Source organism: Petaurus breviceps, unplaced genomic scaffold (genome assembly GCF_028583685.1).
Source record: "Petaurus breviceps papuanus isolate PSGF00001 unplaced genomic scaffold, PetGlider_PUasm1.0 184, whole genome shotgun sequence".
Lineage (NCBI taxonomy): Eukaryota > Metazoa > Chordata > Mammalia > Diprotodontia > Petauridae > Petaurus > Petaurus breviceps.
The window spans coordinates 4,944,231-4,951,497 of NW_027185793.1; the positions used below are offsets into that span (position 1 = coordinate 4,944,231).

Consider the following 7,267-nt stretch of genomic DNA (forward strand, 5'->3'; position numbering starts at 1 on the left):
ACACTAGCATAATGTGTGGTGATCAGAAACATTAATCTTATTTAAAAAGTCAAAATGAACTTTGTCAAAGGAGTGAGGCTTGATAACAAGAACAACAACAAAATACTCCCCCAAATGAAACAATAACAAAAGCTTACCTTGAAGCTATTCATAGATTCCAAAGCACTGAACTTCATTAAACAATTTGGGGTGCTAGGATGGGTTTGACCATTCAGAATTAACAAAATGCTTGCTCCTGTTAGTGAGAGCCCATAGTGGGCCTCCACTGGAGAAAGTATTTGATGATCCTACAAAAGAATTGTACAGGAAAGAATCATTCAGTCCAATGCTGAATTCCCAAGGAAACATTGGATATACTTTTATATATAATTTCAAGTCACATTTTACTTGAAATCAATCAATTCATCCAAACATATTGAACACTGAAACGATCAAGTGGGATTCTTGCTTTGGGATGATCATTGATTTTGTCTGGTATTACTCTATCTGGTACTGGAAATTTCCCGAGGTATGTCTAGAAAATTCTAAGGAGGTTGTGGACAACAAGTTAGATTTTTTTTTTAACACTTCTAGCAATGGTAAGCTGGGTCAAACAAATAACATTCAATATTTTTTTTTGTTGTTATATTATTCTTATTTTATTTTCCATTCTTAAAATTGAGCATTGAAAGTTGTCCACACATATAAATAACACTATGGTTTCGTATACACTTTCTGCTATCTGTCATGACTTAAAGTAGCCAATGGTGAAAAGAGGAAGAAAAAAATCATCTTGTTGAAAGTTGAAGTTGGTTATTCTTGAGTGGCGGTATACTGATCTCTTCCCCTAACTCCCTTTAGCCAAGGAAGAAATGTGGGAAGACAATAGCCACAAGGATTAACATAGCATGCCCTTGTACATAGAGGGCACCAGAATGACTCAGGTATGGGGACTAACCTTTGGAAACAACAAGCAGCTTCTTTATTTCTACAAGAGAAGAATACAGAAGAAAAGCATCATTTTCATTTAGCCCTTCAGATGTTTCGGTTCCACTGTGCTTATCCCTACTAATCCTACCCTGGCCCAAGCTACTACTGTGCCCCCCCCCCCCCCCCCACCCCCCCCCCCACCCCCCCCGCCCCAAAGTGCTATGTTATTATAAACCAGTGGCTGCAAAATTCCTGAAATGCATGCAACGTAAAATTTCTTTAAGCACACAGGGTTAAATTCCCAAGTCCAAGTTGGGTTTTTATTTAGAACAGGTAGGTGGCTACGGTTCTGCTGGATTACGAGATGTGTCTGTGCTTGGACTTGTGCTGGCTTCTGCTACCCCTTTGCTTTTGGGTGGCTGTACCTCTGTTTTGGAATCACTTCTGACATGCTCATTCTTTGCACTCTTCTTATTTTTATCTGCTGCTGCGGTATTAACTGCCACAGTTTCTTGCAGGGCCTTAACATTTTCTTGGGAGTTTAGCTGGAGTTCTTAAACTTGAACTTGACCTGGGACATCTTCAGCTTTCTGTTCAAATTTTTCCAAAATCTGCTGGACCTTTCTTACGCCATCCCTCCTGGCCTGACATACATCATCAGCACATCCTTCAGGGTCCACTGAATCCAAGGCCAGAAGTTCTTTGGTCAAATACTCTTCAATCATCAAATATTTTTTGTCTGTCTTCTTTCCTTCAAATGAATTCACAGCCTGCTCGAGCTCTTGGACCTTCTCCAGAGTTGCTTCCACTTTCATCACACCAGGATGCTTGGGGTCTGCTTCAACATCAGCTGGCTTTTGCGGTGCTAGTTCAGGAGAAGAGAAATGGGGGAGGTTGGCTTCTCTTCTGCATCTACATTCTTGGAAGAGCCAGGAGCAGGAGGAGGGCAGGGAACTGGAGTGGGGCTGGGAACTGGAGCAGAAGGGACCTTCACTTCAACCTTCTCAGAAGGAGGCTTATGGGAAACTGGTTTAGAATCAGCCTCCTTGTGAATAACTTGAATTGGGATGCAGCCTGAAGAGAGATCTGGTCCAGCAGGACTTGACTTACTTTCTGGCTTGTTTTCAGGTTGAGGCACTGGAGGTGACTCTTGGCAGACCCCTGGCTGCTGGGTGCTATCCATGACCATGTGTCCTCGGATAGGAGATGAGGAAAGTACTGAAGCATTAGCTCTGCAAGGAGACTCTTCGCGACTAGATGTTCCCCGGCAACCACTCTGAAACCAGCGTTGGGTTCTCGATCATCAGCATGGCCTCTCTACGCTGGCTGTTGAGACTGGTATTCTGCCCCTTGGGAAGCTGGAGAGTGAGTTTTCTGTGCCTGATGAAAACCTTGTGCCTGGGGAGATTCTGCTCATGGATCACAGGAATAGGGATATAGCCTTGGGGAAGCTGGTGGCTTCCTTTGGTGCTCCTTGAAGCTGATAGAGGCAGACCAGAGGAAGAGGAGGAATCTGAAGCAGCTGGAGACTGGGATCTCTCAAGTCCTTGAGAGGCTGGAGCTGCTGCAGCTGTTGCTGCCTTTCCACACTGTTTGTCTCAGTAGATTCAGATGAGCTTTTGAGGGGGGATTCTGATGGGTAAAGGACCTTAAAGGTGACTGAGATCTCAGAGGGGTTGTTTTTGCTTTCACTCGCTGCATCCCAGGCTGATGGTAGGAGTAGAACGGGTGCTGCTGCCGGTTTTCAGAGCTTTCGTGGATAACTGGAATAGGTATGTAGAAACACTGGGGTACCCTCCCTAGCAGGGGAGGGAGCTTGGGACTCTCCTCAGATGGGCGTTGAATGATGATTGACTTTTTTTTTAAGTTAATTGGGGTTAAGTAACTTGCTCAAGGTTATACGGCCAGTTATTTCTGGGTGTGGTGCTGAGTATCTGAGCCCCGGATTAGATCTCCAGGTTATCCCGACACTGGAGCCTGTGCTCATACTCGCTTTGCCACCTGGCCACCCCTGGATGATTGACTTTCTTTGTGCCCCTGGGGGGTAACCCGCGGGTCGTTCCATGTAGTGGTGCTGTTGTTGTGATCCATGAAGAATGGCCAACCAGGCTGTGGGTCGATTTTAATTTCCAGTCTGGGGTCATGGGGTCTCGCTCCCCGCCGTTGCCGCTGTTGCTGGTCGCCATATGAACCATTGCAGAGTGAGTGGCCGCGCTCATGCACTGCCGAAAGAGTGACTTTTGGTACTGTTGCTGTGGCTTCTGCTGCTGCTGCTGTGTCTAGTGCTGCGGATGCTATTGCTGCTTGCTGGCAAGGCTGCTACTAGCTGGGGCTGGGGCTGAGGCTGGGGCCAACATGCAATATTTGATAAGTTTTTGGGCGTATCTAATTTGCTTTTTTCTTGGAGGGGGAAGGCAAGGCACTTGGAGTTAAGTGACTTGCCCAAGGTCACACAGCCCCTCAAGTGTCTGAATTTGAACTAAGGTCCTCCTAACTTCAAGGACAGTGGTCTATTCACCACGCCACGTACCTGCACCCAATTTGTTTTTAAGAATGGTTTTATTAGTGGCAGCTAGGTGGCTCAGTAAATAGAGTACTGGCCCAGGAGTCAGGAGGACCTGAGTTCAGATTTAACCTCAGACACTTGACATATTACTAGCTCTGTGATCTTGGGGAAGTCACTTAATACCAATTGCCTTACCTTCCCCTCCCCTCCAAAAAAATGGTTATATTAATTCAAAGGTCTACCAATGATATATTAATATGCCTGTTTTCTAACAACCCCTCCAACATTTATCATTTCATTTTTTTGGTGGGGGGGTCATCTTTGTCACTTTGATGAATATGAAGCAGAATCTCTGAATTGTTTTAGTTCAAATTTGTCTAACTAGTAGTAATTTTGGAACATTATTTCACATAGCTATTGATAACTTACATTTCTTCCTATGAAAACTGTAGTTGTATCCCTTGGCCATTTATCAATTTGGGAATGGCTCTTATTCTTATAAATTTGAATCAGTTACCTATATATCTTAGAAATGAAATCTTTTTCAGAGAAACTTATTGCAAATGTTTTTCCCAATAATTTTTTAAATCAGCTTTGTAAATAAATATATGCAGTAGCTTTTTTTGCAGTGACAAAAAGGAAACAAACAAAAAATCTTGAAATTAAAGGGCTGCTTACCAACTGAGGAAGACTGAATAAATTGTGGTATTTGATGGAATATTGTGCTATAAGAAATAAGCAAATAAATTATTTCCAAAATATATTGAAAGACATTTGCTTATGCAGGATAAAGTTAGCAAAACTAGAATAATTATATTATAACATCAACATTATGAAAATGATTAATTTTAAGGACTTTCGTAAACTGATGATGAATGAAATTAACAGAATCAAAACAATTTATACAATCCCAAAAACATTAAAAAAATCTTTTTACCTCTTTTGTGTAACAGCTATAATCAGTACAATGACCATTCATGATTTTAGAGAACTAGTGATGAAATGTACTATTCATTACAGAGTAGTGAAGAATTAAGAAGTCAGAATGAGCATAAGTATTTTTGTGTGATGCCATTTAGGTGATTTGTTTTGTTTTCCTATGAATATTTACTATATATGTATATTTTTTTCTTTTTCCCAATGGTGTATGGAGTGGAAGAGAAAAAAATAGATTTGTTCATATAAAAAAAGTTCGGTATAAAATGTCACATATACTTTCAGATATGAATACTGTTTTACTTAGTTGTTTTATTTTGTTATAAGAGACCTCTCACAAAGTAGGAGTAATCTATGAGTATTTGTAATATAAAAAGAAAACAACACTTAAAAAAGAAAAAAGAACAAATTAGAGTACTGTTTTTGAACTATTTTTTTTTTTGGTGATGGTTGGTCATTTCCAATCTCTTTGGTACTCTTGTTCTTTTCTCTACTCTCTCCTCAATGTGACTTAGAGTAGACACAGTCCCTTGTTAGAAGTTGACCATATTTATAAAATATATATTTTTTATTTTTCCTTTCTTTTTTAAAAGACATGATGTGATTCTCAGAGAAACAATGGGATGAAAATAAAATGAGTATCATTATTATAAGTTTATTTTTTTCTGTCCTATAAACTTAAAGTTCACTTTCGTATTTGCATTCCTATTTTATCTCTCCTAATAAGGCTAAATTCCTTGAGGGCAGGGATTCAGTCAGTCATTTTTGTCCTTCTGTCACTGGCCTTTTTAGGTGGTTACTTCCCAACATTTTTAGATCTTAGAATGAAAGTTACTTAAACCTCAATCATAAATACAGCCCCCTGTTTCCAGTCATTAAGAGATTCCTCTTATCTATAAGTTTAGTCTGTCTCTTAACAATTATAAAACATTAAGAAATCATATTCCACTAAAGCGAGATACCTTTTTGATTCAACAACTCACTCCAGCTGAGCTGTGTTTTTTGGCATTTGAAGGGGGATTGGCAGCTGTGTGTTCCCTATCTGTTGTTGTTCAGTTGTTTTCAGTCATGTCTGACACGTTGTGACCCCATTTGGAGTATCCTTTGCAAGGATACTTGAGGGGTTTGGCATCTTCTCCAGTTCATTTTACAGGTGAGAAAAGTGCCACAAATGGGGTTAAGTAACTTGCACAGGGTTGCATAGCTAGTAAGTATAATCCCTGTACTAAATTCTCTACCATATGTAGAGAAAATACTGAAGCCAAATCGCCTGCAGTGGTGAATTCTGTGTTTTTCCTGTCTTTTGGATTACTCTTTAGCATGATAATTACTTTTGTGAGATTATACAGTGAACTTTATTAGAAAATAAAATTTTATAGTGTTCTCAGGTTAATTTTTAAGTAACTTTCCTAGCAGACTATTTTTAACATATTAGCTAAGTAGAACAGGACTTTCCAAAATAGGGACCATAATCCCATAGAGGCTGGTGGTATGATCCTGAGAGATGTTTGGTTGGCCAATGAGAAGGTGTGAAGGATCAAATATCACCTTCTCTTTAATCATGGGGCTTGCCTCCAACAAAAGCACACCTATCCTTGACCTATTAATTACCAATACTCTCTTAGTCCTCCAACTTCTCTTGCAGTATAAACTCAAACCTCTTCTTTTCTTCCCTGGCCTTTGACCCCATAATGCAGTTATAACATAATTGCTGTTTAGGGCACCTGAGCAGCAGCTACATGAGTATGATGGAGAAAGTTCCTTCTTCCTCTCTTTCTCAGAATAGCCTGGTTCTGCCACCTTTGTTCATCCCCCTCCCAGGTCAACTCATGGTTATAGCAGGAGCCCCTCAGAGAGCAAGCTCTTCATTTTGAGGTGAAGTATGATAAGCAAGACCCCTGAAACTCTTTTCATTTTTATTTAGGGTTGGGCAGAATGAATCACCTAGTAGTATATGAATGTAATTGGAATTTAATGGTTTATTAAATGGCTTATGCTTAAACTAGCCAGCTTATGGTTAACCAATTGTGCTGCCTCAAATGCACAGACATTTTGGGGACAAAAAAGCTCCTGACATACTAGCTGGGCCATGTGTGACTAAAGGTCTCAGGTGCTTTCCAGATAATGAAGGATTCCCCTTATTTGCCAATGAGCAGAAAGAACTGAGCCCTGCTTTTGACCCATCTCCCCCATTTGGTCAACTCAGTGTATGAGTGAGAACTCTTTGAACCTTTTGACTTGAGAGATTGGGATGAGGTTGGTGTCTTTACCTCAGCAGCATGCCCATTCAGTACTTGACACACAGCAGCTAACACAGAGGAATTCAGCTAGGCTAGCTTGCCTCCTCTGCCTGATTGTAGGTGGCTGAACTTAATCCAAAGATGCATAGATTGTAGCTTGGAGGAATCTTACGATTTTGAAAGCTTTGGAGACTATGGGTTCTCAATCAGTGCAAGCTGCTTTTTTGTGAGGAATGCTCTGGAACTACTCCAGCATTCCCTGGATAATATAACCCCTCTTGGAGGATACCCAGTCTTTGCTCTAGTGTCAAAGAAGGAAGAAACCTTGAAGGACAGTGCAGAGTCAAGGTGAAATTGAACAAAATTTATTCTGCATCCTCGCTAACTGCTTTATGTTCTAATGTTAATCTTAATTTTCACTAGAGTAAAATAGTAATTGATGCTGTATCTTATTAAAACTCTTCTGTCATTGTACATTTGTGAGAGCCTTTTGAAAGTAGGAAATAGAGGGGCAGGCTGGGAAGCAAAAGCGTGGCATGCAGAGGCAGGCTGGGAGGAGGCCTGATCAACAAGGGGGGCAAGTCATCCAACCAACCACAAGGGCCACTACCAGGCCTATCACAGAAGGGCTGGGACTGTAAAGAGCAAGGTAAGAATCAAATGCAGGGACCTTGTC

At 40.8% G+C, this 7,267-nt stretch overlaps 1 pseudogene; it reads right to left on the reverse strand.

Annotated features, from left to right (window-relative positions):
* Positions 1–1,250: 1,250 nt before the first annotated feature.
* On the reverse strand, positions 1,251–3,128 carry LOC138161247 (BAG family molecular chaperone regulator 3-like; annotated as a pseudogene).
* Positions 3,129–7,267: the final 4,139 nt, after the last annotated feature.